Source organism: Phyllobates terribilis, unplaced genomic scaffold (genome assembly GCF_046119375.1).
Source record: "Phyllobates terribilis strain yellow unplaced genomic scaffold, ASM4611937v1 Scaffold_13__5_contigs__length_258822181, whole genome shotgun sequence".
Classification (NCBI taxonomy): Eukaryota; Metazoa; Chordata; class Amphibia; order Anura; family Dendrobatidae; genus Phyllobates; species Phyllobates terribilis.
This window is the reverse complement of record NW_027362773.1, coordinates 140,730,215-140,746,633: the sequence shown is the minus strand read 5'-3', so window position 1 is coordinate 140,746,633 and position 16,419 is coordinate 140,730,215.

The window sequence follows — 16,419 nt, the reverse complement described above, 5'->3', positions numbered from 1 at the left end:
GAGGAGAATCCTCCGGCGGGCCACCACCCTCTTATATGAGCAGTGCTCGGCACACTATACTTGAATCTCTATGTACAGACAAAGGCAGCATCTTATTCACTTAACAATCTACCCAGTTCATTGTTATATAGATTTGTGATTGAGGATAATGTTATGACGCGCCCCCTGGGCCTCTGTTGTGTAGCGTTGCGCACGCGGGGACTACCCGGAGCCGGATCTGATAGGGGTAGTAGTCCTCGTGGCGACGATCCGGTCCGTGCCCAGGGTGTCAAACCAAGTGGCAGAATTTAGTAGAAGATGTTATAGTGTTCGACTACGCCACCCGTTGAATGCGGTTATGAAGCCGCCGCTGCAGGGCAGACCGCTGAGGCCGGTGGTACGGTTGTGCAGCGTGGATAGTATAACCCCCAACGGGAGGGGTATGGCCTCAGGGCAGCGGACGTGGATGATGGGGATAGCAGAATTGCACGCAGGCACCAGGAACCACTCAGTGACGGTGCGGTGTAGTTCAGGGTCTTTACTGGTGGCAAAGGTAGACCCTCCCGGGAGTACTGGCTAGCGATCGGGGCCTGGTCAGTCCGTGAGCAGATAGGATCTCCCCCGGCCAGGCGGAGTTGTAGGCCTCCCCAACTTATTGTACTCTCCCTGGCTACCTTGCTAGAAGCGGGTAAAAGTAGCCCACGTCCCTGAGTGTACCGTGTGGTGCTCACCCGTATGGCCGGTGACTCGGGGCCTTCTGGTAGCCTCCGCTCCACAACGGCGGTGCTGGTCCCTTGCGTGTGACCGTGCCTTCGGGTTTCTTGGCCAGAGGACCTGAAATCCCCTGCCGGTCGGTTTCTGCTGCTGGGTATGGATCAGTCCCCACTGCCTCGGACTCCGTGTCCGGTGAGATCTCTTCAGTCAGGACGAGCTCTACAGCTTCCAGTCTCTGACCCCTTTTATCACTGCTCCCACAGAGCTCCTGATCTTGCTCTCCCTGTATCTGCTCCACTCCAGACCAGACTGTGTCTCTGTCTGGGACTCCTCTTCTTCTTTAACCCCGCCTCAGCCCCAGTTTATATAGGGGAAGTTCTTCCCCTCCCAGGACTGGGCAGGAAGTGTTGCATGCTTAGGGTTCCTGACCAGGAGACCTCCCACCTGCTCTCAGACGTAATATTGCTATTACTGTGGTAACCAGACCCCTGGGGTGCCACATTCCCCCCTAGTAAAATTTAGTACTCCGGGACTAAACATATTTTTGAAAACATAACAGGGTATAAACAGGAACAATACAATAAGGGAAAACACGTTAGGGCGGTCACAGCGTGTCCGCAACCGGGTGCAGTTTTTGAAGCAATAAGGGTGTCCATTTCACCAAAGAACAGGGAGCCGTAACCAGGTGGGGGTCTGTCCTACCCCGAGTCTTTAGCAGTCTTTGTCCATTCCTGGGTTACGCTCCAAACATATATACAAAGAATTCCGGTTAATCCACAAAAGACACCTATAAAATAACTGGAAAAACATAATTATTTACAAGCAACAGTAAACAGGTAAATACCAATAAAACAGTCTGAACACTTTAGATCCTCCAACGTACTGGCAACTGGCCTTTAGTGGCCCTAGTAGACCTACGGAGCTTACTGACCGGTCCTGAGCTACAGGGTGTAGGAGCTGTCAAAGGTAAGCTGGGCAGCTGTCTACGGGTTCTTTGGCTCACTAGGGGCACGGCAGGCTCACTATAAGCAGAGGGTCGATTCTCCTGGTCTGCTTGTGTGGGGTCTTCTGCCTCCTGGACCGGCTGCTCTTCCAGCTCTACCTGTTTTTCCGTAGGCACTTGGGATGCTGGCTGGAGGAAGGTGAGGACGGGTACCACAACAGCGCCATTTACTTGTGTCCAAGACCGAGGGAAGTCTCCGAGTACAGTACTGACCATTTCTTCCCTTTCCTCTGCGGGTCGAGGGTTTTCTTGATCTTCTTCAGGGTTTCGTAGCTGCTCGGGACACTTCTTCAGGTGATCTCGGGAGACAATGGCTGTGGTTTCTCCTCCATCCTTACTGATTGTGCAGATTTTTGGGTTTTCATGGCTTGATGGCAGTACGGTGTACGGGTCCTTCTCCCACTGGTCGTCCAACTTGTGGAGCCGTCTCTTCCTTTTCAAGACCTGCTCTCCAGGTACCAGGGGAACAGCGGGAGCATACTGGTTGTAAGTCTTCTCCTGTCTTTCTCTTGCTTGACAGAGACTTCGCTCAACGCTCTCCTGTACTTTCCGGTACTGCTGCTGCCTCTCTGTGTCCCAGTCTGCTTCTGGTGAAGTGTCCTCGGGTGTCAGGACTCCCATATCCAGATCAACAGGCAGCTTACCAGGTCTTGCTCTCATTAGGTAAGCCGGGGTACAGTTGGTAGAACCTACAGGGATGTGGTTGTATAGGTCCACCAGATCAGGCAGTTTCTCAGGCCACAGACTGCGTTCTTCCAGGGGCAACGTTTTCAGAAGGTCTATCACCACCTGGTTCATCTTCTCGCAGAGTCCATTGGTTTGCGGATGATAGGGTGTTGTTCTTATCTTCTGGCAGCCATACAGAGTGCAGAACTCCTGGAAGACTTCCGCTTCAAAGACAGGTCCCTGGTCCGTCAGCACCTGCTCTGGGTATCCGTGTGGACGGCAGAAGTGCTGCTGAAAGGCTCTAGCTGCTGTTTGAGCCGTTAAGTCCTTGACGGGGACTACAACCAAGAACCGGGAGTAGTGATCCACGATGGTTAACGCATAGACGTAGTCACTTCTGCTGGGGGTCAGTTTTACATGATCCAAGGCTACCAGTTCCAACGGCTGCCTGGTGACGATGGACTGCAGGGGAGTCTTCTGACTGGCACGGTCCTTCCTTCTTAGGTTGCATGGGCCACAGTCTCTGCACCACCTCTCGATGGTTCCTCTCATGCCTACCCAGTGGAACCGCCCGCGCAGCAGGAACTCCAGCTTCTTCCATCCGAAGTGCCCAGCTCCGTCGTGGTATGCCTCCAGTACCATAGTCGCGTCTCTTCTTGGCACCACTACTTGCCAGATCAGTTCATGCGTCCGGGAGTTAACCATTCTACGGCACAACTTCCCCTTGTAAAGGAACAGTCGACTCTTCTCAGCCCACAGTTGCTTGGTTTCCTCCGGAGCGTCTGGGTCAAGGCGAGCATCTGGCTGAGTCAGCATCTCCTTCACCAGTCGGACGGCGGGGTCACTGTCTTGCGTTTCCGCCCAGTTGTAATGAGGTAAGGGGTTGAACGTAGCGGATTGCTTACCCCTTACACGGTGGGAATACTGGGTAGTCCCATGACGGTGGAACGCGGGGAGTTCAACTTCTTCCAGTTCATCTGGATCTTCCCCTACGTCCGGTAGGTTTGGCATTCTGGACAAGGCATCCGCGTTGGTATTGGAGCGTCCTGCCCGGTATTTGATCGTGAATTCATAGTTGGACAGGCGGGCCATCCATCTCTGCTCCAGGGCACCGAGTCTTGCAGTGTCCAGGTGTGTCAACGGGTTGTTATCCGTGTACACGGTGAACCGGGAAGAGGCGAGGTAGTGCTTAGAGCGTTCGGTGACTGCCCACACCACTGCCAGGAACTCTAGCTTGAATGAGCTGTAATTCTCAGGGTTTCTTTCGGTGGGTCGCAGTTTTCGGCTGGCGTAAGCAATTACCCGTTCTCTCCCCTGCTGGATCTGGGACAGTACGGCTCCTAGCCCGATGTTACTTGCGTCGGTGTAGAGGATAAAGGGCTGGCTGTAATCAGGGTATGCCAGGATTTCATCCCCCGTGAGGGCCATCTTCAGCTGGCGGAAGGACTCTTCTTCCAGCTTCTCCCATCTGAAGGGCGGCTTCTGGTTCTTGGCCTTCCTGGACTGGCCTATCAGGAGGTCCTGCATAGGAGCTGCCTTTTTGGTGAAACCGGGAATGAATCTTCGGTAGTAGCCTACCAACCCGAGGAACTGCCGTACTTCCCTTACGCTGGAGGGTCTTGGCCATTCCTTAATCGCGGTGATCTTATCAGGGTCGGGAGCCACTCCGTCAGCACTCACCACGTGTCCCAGGTACTGCACTTTTGATTTTAGCAGGTGACACTTCGACGGTTTCACCTTCAGACCGTAGTTTGCCAGGGCTTCAAACACTTCCGCCAGGTGTTTCAGGTGGTCCTCGTAGGTTTTGGAATAAACTATAACATCGTCCAGGTACAGCAGGACCGTCTCAAAGTTCCGGTGTCCCAGACAGCATTCCATCAATCGTTGGAAGGTTCCTGGTGCATTGCAGAGTCCGAACGGCATGCAGGTAAACTCGCTAAGTCCCATCGGGGTGGGGAATGCGGTCTTCTCCCGGTCCGCCTCTGCTACAGGAACCTGCCAGTACCCGCTAGTGAGATCCAAAGTGGAGAAGAAGTTAGCAGATTTTAAAGCAGCCAAAGACTCCTCTATCCTTGGTAAGGGGTACGCATCTTTGTGTGTGATACGGTTGATTTTCCGGTAGTCTACACACATTCTCATGGTGTTGTCTTTCTTTTTAACCAAGACTAGTGGAGCTGCCCAGGGGCTACAGCTATCCCTGATTACCCCAGCCTCCTTCATGTCTCTAAGCATCCCCTTGGCGTGTTGGTAGTGTGCAGGGGGTACTGGACGATACCTCTCCTTTATGGGAGGATGGTCTCCCGTGGGGATGTGATGTTCCACTCCCTTTACCCGCCCGAAGTCTAGCGGGTGTTTACTGAACACTCTCTCGTATTCCTGGATCACCCGGTAGACTCCCTGCTTGTGGTGAGCGGGTGTGGAGTCAGTACCCAAATGCAGTTGCTGACACCAGTCCTCCATTTGTTGCTTAGAGCCGTTACCTTCCTCTGGATGAGATGGAGGCAAGGGTTCCACGGACTGTACAGAATTTTGGTTGATGGTATACAATTTGGCTAGCGTAGCATACCGGGGCAGGTACACTTCCCTCTTCCCGATATTTATTATGCGAACGGGCACCCTCCCATGGCGTACATCAACCACCCCCCGCGCCGTCAAAATGGTGGGCCTACTGTCTGAGTAGACTGGTTCCACCATTGCCTGGTAATCTCTACCTCTCAGACCAATAGCTGCCCGGCACCAAATCATCATTTCACTTTTCGGGGGCATGGCAATAGGGAAAGGGTCACACATTCTCACGCTACCAATCTCACCACCGGAGAGTTCCACCTGTTGCCGTCGCATCAGTGCCCGGATCTCTTTTTGGAGCACTCGCTGCTGGCCGGAACTGGCGTTCTTGGCAACCTGCTGTAAAATGAGAATCACCTCTGCAAGACAATTTTCAATCACATTAGTTCCTAGAGTTATCTTTGGGTGACTCTCGCGCTTGTCAATGTCCACAATGATCAGTCCCTGTGCTGCCAGTTCGACTTTACCGATTTTAATGGTCATCTCTTTAAATCCGATCTGTGGCACGGGCTGACCATTGCTGGCGATGATACTCAAGTCGTCGTCAGGGTAGCGGGTTATATCCGAGTCATTCCAGTACTGCTTGAAGAGCACGTACGGGATGGTGGTGACCTGTGACCCGGTGTCCAGTAGGGCACTCATAGGAATGCCATCCAGTACCACAGGCAAGACTGGACGTCCTCCCACGTATTTGTCACACCAGTTCGATGGGCCTGGTGATCTTATTCCTAGGGGTTGGCCCTCTACCCCAGGTTGTGCCAGTTTAAAGGACAGTACCTTGCCATATGTCCGGGTTGATTGCAGCGGCGGCAGATGGGTTGTCCGTCCTCGTTGTATCGGTCGCTGGGTTTTCCTCTGGCCGGTGGGGTCCTCGTTGGTCGGCGCCACGGGATGTCCTCCGGTCCGGATGCCAGCTGGATCTTCCCTGGAGTAGAAACCTGTAAAGACTGCACAGTTCGGGTTAGCGCAGCAACGCTTTTAGTTAGCTCTTGGACCTGATGGTGCAGGTCTGTAGCCGGGTCATTGTTTAAAGCCTGCGCATCAGCTCCCACAGGCCCTGCCGACAAGGGCACCGTCTCCTGGTGGTAAGTGGTAGTAGGGCGTCTGTGGGTCACAGCACCACCTGGTGCCGGTTCTCGGAGCACCCGGATGGCTCTGTCCTTGAACTGTGCAAAGTCCAGATGAGGGTCCTGTAAGGCCATTGCCCGCAACTGGGTTCGGTGGGCATTGCAATGTAGACCCTCTATAAATTGTTCAGTCAACAGCTTGTCTTCGTTTCCCACGCCGTCAGGGTCGGCCTGCTTAATGGCTCTCAGGGCCTCTTGTAGGTTTAGTGCATAGTCCCTTATATTCTCATGTGCTCGCTGCTTGCACCCGTAGAATCTAAGCTTGATCTCGGCTGAGGTACGGGTATCAAAGGTGTCCTTCAGCCGGGCTAGTATCTCTGCGACAGTCCTCCTCCTCACGAGTGGCCAGGACTTTACCTCCCTTTGGGCTGCCCCTGTTAATTGAGCCACCAGGATGCTCACTTTTTGCTCCTCTGTGAGGGGGTACACCTGGAAGAGGCTATCCAGCCTTTCTCTGAAGTCATTTAGGGTATGTGACTCCCCTGAGTACTGGGGTAGCCAGGCTGCCCCCGGGATATAGGGCATAGTGAAAGGCATGACCGCAGCAGCGGTGGCGCTGGCGGTGGCTGTGGCAGTGAAGCTCTCCTCTGTATCCGACATCCTCCTCCCCCCTAGTGGACCGTGGCCTACCTTGCGATGATCCTCTTCCATAGGCCGCGGCTCCGCAGTGGATCGTCAGGGTTGAGGACCTTCCGTCGCGCTCCTGTGACGTCGGCGTCTGCTGGGCTCCTTCCAGGACCTTACGCAACGTCCGGACGTGAGGCGGAGCTTCAGTTCTCGCGCGCTTTCGGAGTCCACGCCCCTCTTCTTCCCGCGCGGCGTCCTCAAGATGGCGTCCAATGGCGGGAAAACTCCACGGATGGCGGGAAGAAGGCAGAAGATGGCGTCGGATGGCGGGAAAACTCCACGGATGGCGGGAAGAAGGCAGAAGATGGCGTCGGATGGCGGGAATCTTCACCACAGGTAAGTTTAACAGTCTCTTTTTTTTTTTTCTTTTTTCTTTTCCAGGCACGCAGTACCCGGTGGTTGCGGGCACGGAATCCTGCCGACTACGCCAAAGTTGACGCGCCCCCTGGGCCTCTGTTGTGTAGCGTTGCGCACGCGGGGACTACCCGGAGCCTGATCTGATAGGGGTAGTAGTCCTCGTGGCGACGATCCGGTCCGTGCCCAGGGTGTCAAACCAAGTGGCAGAATTTAGTAGAAGATGTTATAGTGTTCGACTACGCCACCCGTTGAATGCGGTTATGAAGCCGCCGCTGCAGGGCAGACCGCTGAGGCCGGTGGTACGGTTGTGCAGCGTGGATAGTATAACCCCCAACGGGAGGGGTATGGCCTCAGGGCAGCGGACGTGGATGATGGGGATAGCAGAATTGCACGCAGGCACCAGGAACCACTCAGAGACGGTGCGGTGTAGTTCAGGGTCTTTACTGGTGGCAAAGGTAGACCCTCCCGGGAGTACTGGCTAGCGATCGGGGCCTGGTCAGTCCGTGAGCAGATAGGATCTCCCCCGGCCAGGCGGAGTTGTAGGCCTCCCCAACTTATTGTACTCTCCCTGGCTACCTTGCTAGAAGCGGGTAAAAGTAGCCCACGTCCCTGAGTGTACCGTGTGGTGCTCACCCGTATGGCCGGTGACTCGGGGCCTTCTGGTAGCCTCCGCTCCACAACGGCGGTGCTGGTCCCTTGCGTGTGACCGTGCCTTCGGGTTTCTTGGCCAGAGGACCTGAAATCCCCTGCCGGTCGGTTTCTGCTGCTGGGTATGGATCAGTCCCCACTGCCTCGGACTCCGTGTCCGGTGAGATCTCTTCAGTCAGGACGAGCTCTACAGCTTCCAGTCTCTGACCCCTTTTATCACTGCTCCCACAGAGCTCCTGATCTTGCTCTCCCTGTATCTGCTCCACTCCAGACCAGACTGTGTCTCTGTCTGGGACTCCTCTTCTTCTTTAACCCCGCCTCAGCCCCAGTTTATATAGGGGAAGTTCTTCCCCTCCCAGGACTGGGCAGGAAGTGTTGCATGCTTAGGGTTCCTGACCAGGAGACCTCCCAGCTGCTCTCAGACGTAATATTGCTATTACTGTGGTAACCAGACCCCTGGGGTGCCACAGTTACGTTAGTTGAAAAGTAGGGTCCTGCAGTTGGTTACTGGTGGGCCGAAACTGGATGTTGGGTTAAATAAATTTACCTGTAATTTAAAGATTTGATATCTCTGGGCTTTGTATGATTTATCCCATTATCTGCTTGTTTTTTCTTTCTAGCTTGTCCAAGAACAAAAGAAGAAAGAGATCAGCAACTTCTGCTATACTGCATCAGATTCCTGCCGTCTCCGATCTTCAACATGGAGGTCTCTGATCATACCGCAGATTATGCCATCCATGTTCTGTCCAAAAATGTAAAGGAACGTCTCAATAGACAATTGACTGAATCTCTTCCTTTCTTAGCGCCTCATGCCGACCAACAGAGAAGCCCAGAAGAAATATCTACCTTTTCCTTTGGATGAAGAAAAACCTGAGCCAACATCAATGATGCCAGAAGAGCCGAAAGAAGAGGAGATGAAGGAGGCAATGAAGTATTGGGAGGTAGAAGAAATGGAAGTAGATGAGACCGAAGACACCAAGGCGAAAGAAGAAGATAAGGCAGAAGATACCAAGGGGAAAAAACAAGATAAGGCAGAAGATACCAAGGGGAAAAAAGAAGAAGATAAGGCAGAAGATACCAAGGGGAGAAAAGAAGAAGATAAGGTAGAAGATACCAAGGGGAAAAGAGAAGAAGATGCTAAAAAATCAGAAGCAAAAGAAGAAAAGAACAATACCTGGGCCAGAAGAGTTGAGAACCAGCCGACAGGAAGACACAAGATCCGCCAGCAGTCCATCCTTAAATACGTCAATACCAACCTCAGAGGAAGGAGGAACATCATCTGGACCATCCTCCTCAAATCAATGAGACGCTGATGGACTCTATGGCATCCACATTCCAGCTGTAGTAACATCGACAGCTTCAAATCTAAAAATAATAAAAATAATAGACATAAAATAGTTATTATTAGATTAAGAAAGCTTAAAAATGTAGTAAAATCATAATAAAGACTTTAATAATATTAGGAGCAGTAATAATAGCAGTAATATAATAATAATTGTGTAATAATGGTAGAGACATAAAAATAACATCAGCAGGTTTGATCCAGGGTTCTAGTACTGATCGCCTTTTCCCGGGGTCAAGAAGGAATTTCCCCCGAGACACCAATTGGCTGAATGTGTCCAGGGTTTTTTGCCTTCTTCTGGATCAACAGCTTAAGGAATAATGACCTAGGAATTAGTAAGATTATAGTACTAGTGGAGTAGTAATATAATATAGTATAAAGTGTAATATTAGTGACCATAAAACAGGAATGATGTCACTAGTAAAGTAATAATAAAATTATACTATAATATTAAAAACAAAATATTAATAATAATTATTACAATTTGAATAAGTATTGGGAGATTTGATCCAGGGTTCTAGGACTGATCGCCTTTTCCCGGGGTCAAGAAGGAAATTTCCACCATGACACAAAATGGCCGAACGTGTCCGGGGTTTTTTGCCTTCTTCTGGATCAACATCTTTAGGAATTAGGATCCAATATTTAGTTTTAGCAAAATATCAATACAAATGTTAGAAATAATGGTAAGAATAAAATAGCAATAATACAAAAATATCTAGAATAAAATATTAAGAGTAGAATATTAGTAATATAATAGTAATAATATCAGTAAAATAGCAGGAAAGTAAAATAACACAAAGAATAGAAATACAAAAAATAATATCTAAGGTAATGATTATAATATTTAGTAAATAACTAATATATATTAGGGTTTTGATCCAGAGTTCTAGGACTGATCGCCTTTTCTCGGTGTCAAGAAGGAATTTTTCCCCTGTGACATAAATTGGCCGAATGTGTCCAGGTTTTTTTTGCCTTCTTCTGGATCAATAACATTAGGAGTAGGATCTAATTAATAGTAACTAGAGAAATAATAGAAATATTAGTAACAATAATTATAATATTAATAGTAAGTAAAAAAAATAGAAATAAAAAAAAATAAAAATAGAGGTAGTAATAAAATAACAATATAAGTTATAATAGTATAGCATTATTAGAAATAGTATAATAATAGCATAGGATATTATTAGGCATCAGCAGGTTTGATCCAGGGTTCTAGGACTGATCGCTTTTTCCCGGGGTCGAGAAGGAATTTTTCCCCTTGACACTAATTGGCTTAATGTGTCCAGCGGTTTTTGCCTTCTTCTGGATCAACAGCTTTAATTCTAGGGATCTCATAGTACTAGAATAATAATAGCAATAATAAGTATAATAATATTGTAATAATAATCAATAGATTGTGAGGATAATAATAAGAATAAGATAAATACAATAAATAGGTTAGTTTGTTAGTGTAGGGCCCCATCTGATGAGGCCGCCTTGTCGCTGGCAGATGGGCTTGCACAATTTGATCAAAATGTGCACTAAGAACCTCAAATTTATAAGTTTAAAGAATAAGGAAGTAATAAAATACAGAAGATTATGAATATAACTTTGTCTTGCCTCCTTTATTTTCCTGTAATCAAGAAAATTTAGCACATTTTAGACATTTGTATTTATGTGTCGTAATCATAGCAGGTTAAAATCGCAATGTGACAGCATAAGAAATTGTTAGATTCTATTTTGCAATGAGGCGCACAATGTAAACGTCACCTGACACATGCCTCCATGTAACTCTAGCATAAAATGTATTAAAGTAAAATGTATTAATTTATTTCATAAACCAATAGTACACGTGAAAATAAGAAACTTTATAATATATTTTTTTAAAGAGATCTGCTTTTTTCTCCTCCTGGACTGATCATTCATTCTCAAAGTCCTTAATTCTTGGGTAAAATCTTCAGTGAATGCAGATTTTCCCATTACTGAGATAGAAGATGACAGTTGGTGCTCATTAAGTTCTATGAAGGGAGGAGGGTGGAGTTAGAGGCGGAGACAAACATTCTATTGCAAGTTCTCCTGAAACGACAATTTCACTCTAATGTGTAAATCATGATAGTTATCGTATATTTCAGACTATAAGATGCACCTAGGTTATAGAGGAGGAAAATAGGAAAATAAAAATGTATGCACAAAATGTGATTATGATGTACTGCTATGAAGGGGGGGGGGTCTGCTGCTGACACTGTTATAGGGGAAATATACCCCAATTCTATACTAATATCCCTCATCCTGGTATGTACAGTGCGGGAAATAAGTATTTGATCCCTTGCTGTTTTTGTAAGTTTGCCCACTGACAAAGACATGAACAGTCTATAATTTTAAGGGTAGGTTAATTTTAACATTGAGAGACAAGATCACATACATAGCCAGCAGCTTTTGTTTTGGCCAAAAGATTTTTATAGCCGCCACCACGATATGGAGACTCTTCTGGCCGAGCCCTACTCTAACTTATTAAAAATTTCTAACAACATCCAATACTCTTTTTTGGTTTATTTTTATTTAACCCCTTTACCCCCAGGGTGGTTTGCACGTTTATGACCAGGCCAATTGTTACAATTCTGACCACTGTCACTTTATGAGGTAATTACTCTGAAACGCTTCAACGGACCCCACTGATTCTGAGAGTGTTTTTTGTGACATATTGTACTTCATGATAGTGGTAACATTTCTTCTATATCAGCGATTTCTCATTTTTCCAACAAAATTTACAAAACCATTTTTTTAAGGACCACATCACATTTGAAGTGACTTTGAGGGGCCTTTATGACAGAAAATACCCAAAAGTGACACCATTCTAAGAAACTGCACCCCTCAAGGTGCTCAAAACCACATTCAAGAAGCTTATTAACCCTTCACGTTTCCCCCCAGAATTTTTTGGAATGGGGAAGAAAAAAATGAACATTTAACTTTTTTCACAAAAATGTTACTTTAGACCCCAATTTTTTTATTTTTGCAGGGGTAACAGGAAAAAATGGACCCCAAATTTTGTTGTGCAATTTCCCCTGAGTACGCAGATGTAACATGTTGACATGTCTTTCTGGTAATGAGCTCATATTTATGACAGTGTAAATTTCTCCTGCAATGACTTAGTCCGGCCATTAGGGGTCAGCAAGAAACAAGTAAAGAAAAAGCACGGGGATCTGTAAAAAGCCTGGGAAAACAGAGATCCAGGATGTCGAGAGAGAAGGCGACATGCGTGCGGGCTGATGCTGTTTTTGACGTTGGAGAGCTTATACCGACTGCAGCCAGACTGTGTGTTCAAGGAGCTGTGCCTTGTGAGTAACTGAGATATGTGACCGGTCACCAACTGTGTAGTCAGTAAGGGAAAGCTAGTTAGTGATTCCAGTGTGCTGAGAACTGCCTGGTGTATATCACTGCTGATGGACTGAGCATGCTTGATCCAGAGATTGTGAAGGATCTGGTATACTAAGACTGTGCATGTGGATACTACAAAGGAGCCCTGTTGTGAACTACACTTTGAGACTGAGATTGATTCTAATTCCTGCTGACACCTGGATGTGCTGGAGAGCTTGGTGAGAAGGAGAAGCAGATCACACCCTGTGGCCGGAGATCAGGGTCTAGTTAAAGGTTTAGTTTGTTAACTCTTTGTATATGGATTAAGTCTGAGAGATTTCTCTTTGCTCTTGTGAGAAGAGAAACTGTACACTGTATAGGTAACGCGTTGATAAAATATATATGAGTGTTCTCTAAGGGGAAAACAAGGGTACCCAGATCTCATTGTATTAGTGTGGGAGGGGGGTGTAAGGTTATATTCCTGGGAGGACCACGTGCCACATCCGCGGTAACTTCCTGGGTAGGTCCTGTACTGAATAAGGGTGGGAGCGGCATAGCCCAGGGGTAGTTTGGCTCATCCCCGCGAGATTGGCACTTGGGCTCTCTCGGGCTGCATAACTTGTATTTTGTGTTAGTGGCTGTTGTGGCCCATATTTTGTAGAATTCTTTAACCTTGTCATTCTTGTGATCAGTAAAAAAGAAAGTGTTCTGCCACTATACAGGGTCGGAGTCATTCATAGCAGCGCCGTATTCCTCATACACATTCGACCGGCGTTCCGGTCGTTACACACATACCCCATACGTGGGGAAAAAACACTGTTTGGGCGCACAGCAGGGCTCAGAAGGGAAGGAGCGCCATTTGACTTTTTGAATGTAAAATTTGCTTGAATAATTAGCGGATGCCATGTTGCGTTTAGAGAGCACCTGGTGTGCCTAAACAGTGGAAACCCCCCACAAGTGACACCATTTTGGAAGCTAGACCCCTCAGGGAACTTATCTAGATGTGTGGTGAGCATCTTGAACCCCCGGGTGCTTCACAGAAGTTTATAACATGGAGCCGTGAAAATAAAATTTTCACATTTTCCCACAAAAATGTTTTTCAGCCCCCAGTTTGCATTTTTATAAGGGTTACAGGAGAAATTGCACCATGCAACTTGTTGTGCAATTTCTCCTGAGTAAGCAGATACCCCATATGAGGGGGAAAACCACTGTTTGGGCGCACGGCAGGGTTCGGAAGGGAAGGAGCGCCATTTGACTTTTTGAATGTAAAATTTGCTTGAATAATTAGCGGATGTGCCCATGATGTGCCTAAACAGTGGAACCCCCCCCCCCCACAAGTTACACCATTTTGCCATTTTGGAAACTAGACCCCAGAGGGAACTTATCTAGATGTGTGGTGAGCACCCTTAACCCTCAGGTGCTTCACAGAAGTTTAGAACATGAAGCCGTGAAAATAAAAAAATCTAACTTTTTCCACAAAAATGATCTTTTTGCCCCAATTTTTTAGTTTCACAAGGGTAAGAGGAGAAAATGAAACCTAAAAACTGTTGTGCAATTTCTCCTGAGTACGCCAATACCCCATATGTGGGGAAAATACACTGTTTGGGCGCACGTCAGGGTTCAGAAGGGAAGGAGCACAGTGTGACTTTTTGAATGCAAAATTGCCTGGAATCAAGAGCGGACGCCATGTCACATTTCGGGAGCCCCTGATGTGCCGAAATAGTAGAAACCCCCCACAAGTGACCCCATTTTGGAAACTAGACCCCTCAAGAATTTTATCAAGGGGTATAGTGTACATTTTGAACCCAAAGGAACGACAGAATTTGATAACATTAGGTCATTATATTGAATAAGTTGTCATTAGTCTTGAGCACAAGTGCTCGCTACTTGAGTTTGCATCGGGTACTCGGGTATGCACCAAGTATCGAGGGAGCACAAATGACATGCTCAAGTCCCCGCCCCGCATGTTTCACGGTTGTTAGACACCCCCAAAAAAATATGCGGGGATCGCTCGTGCATGGCAGGCGATCCCAGTAACGTTTTTTTAGGCCTCGAAGCATATAGGGCAGAGACTCGAGCATGTCACTCGAGCACCCGCGATACTCAGTGCATACCCGAGTACACGATGCAAACTCAAGTAGCGAGCACTTGCGCTCAACACTGGTCGCCATATTGCCATCATTTTTTTTTTCTTTACTTTTGAAAAAAAACCAACCCTAATATAACCCCAACCCTAACCCTAGCCCAACCTTAACCCTAGCACAACTGTAACCCTAGAGTTTATTTTTTTACACCATTCCTCGTGTGGTATAAGTGATTAGACGACTTTATTCTTCGGGTCGGTGTGATTACAGCAGTACCAGATTCATATTGGGTTTTTATGACTGACAGCTGTCACACACTAAAAGACGCTTTTTTGCAAAGACTAGTGTTTGCATCACTATATTTTGAGAGCTATAATTTTTCCATATTTTGGCCGACAGTCATGTAAGGGCTTGTTTTTTGCGGGACAAGTTGACGTTTTTATTGGTACCATTTTCGGGCACGTGACATTTTTTGATCGCTTTCTATTCTGATTTTTGGGAGGCAGAATAAACAAAAACCAACAATTCAGGAATTTTTTTTTGCGTTTTTTTTTTTTTTTTTTTTTATGCCGTTTCGCGTGTGGTAAAATTGATAATGCAGCATTATTCTTCCGGTCAGTGCATTTACAGCGGTACTGCATTTATATCGTTTATTTTATGTTTTGCCGCTTTTACACAATAAAAACGATTTTCTAGAAAAAAAAAATTTTTTGTATCGCTTTATTCTGAGAGCTGTAGCTTTTTTTTTTCAGACAATGGAGCTGTGTGGTGGCTTGTTTTTTTGCGGGACAAGATGACGTTTTCAGCTGTACCATTTTTATTTACATTTGTCTTTTTGATCGCGTGTTATTCCATTTTTTGTTTGGCGGTATGATGATAAAGCTTTGTTTTTTGCTTGTTTTTTTTTTACCTTGTTCATTAAAGGGGTTAACTAGTGGGACAGTTTTATAGGTCAGGTCATTGTGGACGCGGCAATACCAAATATGGGTACTTTTATTGGTTTATTTTTTTTTCATAATAAATAAATATTATGGGTTTCATATATTTTTATTTTCGGGGGATTTTTTTTTTTTTTTTTACAATTTTTTTTTTTTTTTTTTTTTTCACTTTTCTACATTTTTTACTTTTACACATTGTCCCACTATGGGACTTTCACTTTTTGCAGCCTGATCGGCTGCATGGCATAGAGAGCAGCAGCTCTCTTTGTCATGCAGCCTGTCAGCGCTGCACACAGGGGAGACATTACTTTGGTCGCGCACTGCGCATGACCAAACTAACGTCCTGCCTCCTGATGACCCAGATGTTGTCATGACGACATCAGGTCATCATGGCAACATCCGGAAGCCGCCGCAGACATCGCTAGAAGCCGGCAGGAGAGGTGAGTATACCGATCACCTCCCCCCTTGCCACCGCAATGCTGCAATCGATTTCAATCGCAGCATTGCGGGGTTTAATGTGCCGGAAGAGGTGCGGGACTGCTCCCTGCACATAGCACCGGGTGTCAGCTGTGACAATCAGCTGACACCCGGCGGCGATCACCCCGCACCGCTTGTGTGCGGGCACGATCGCTGCACGCGTAATAATACGTAGCTGGTCCATAAGTCCCAGGGCACAGCTACAGACTATTACTGACATGGTCGGAAAGGGGTTAAGGGAATGTGTCATATACATTTTAAAATGACCAATAATACCACATACAAGGATCAATTACCACCACACCATGACCAGACCACATATTACCACCACATAGTGACCGAATAATACCACACACAAGGGACAAAAAACACCACACGATGACCAGACCACATATTACCACCATGTTGTTACCAAATAATACCATATACAAGGGACAGATACGGCCACACCATGACCAGACCAAATATTACCACCACATAGTGACCGAATACTACAATACTGATCATTAACAAAAAAAACACAATACTAATATTACTATAAATGCCATTATAAGCGGGA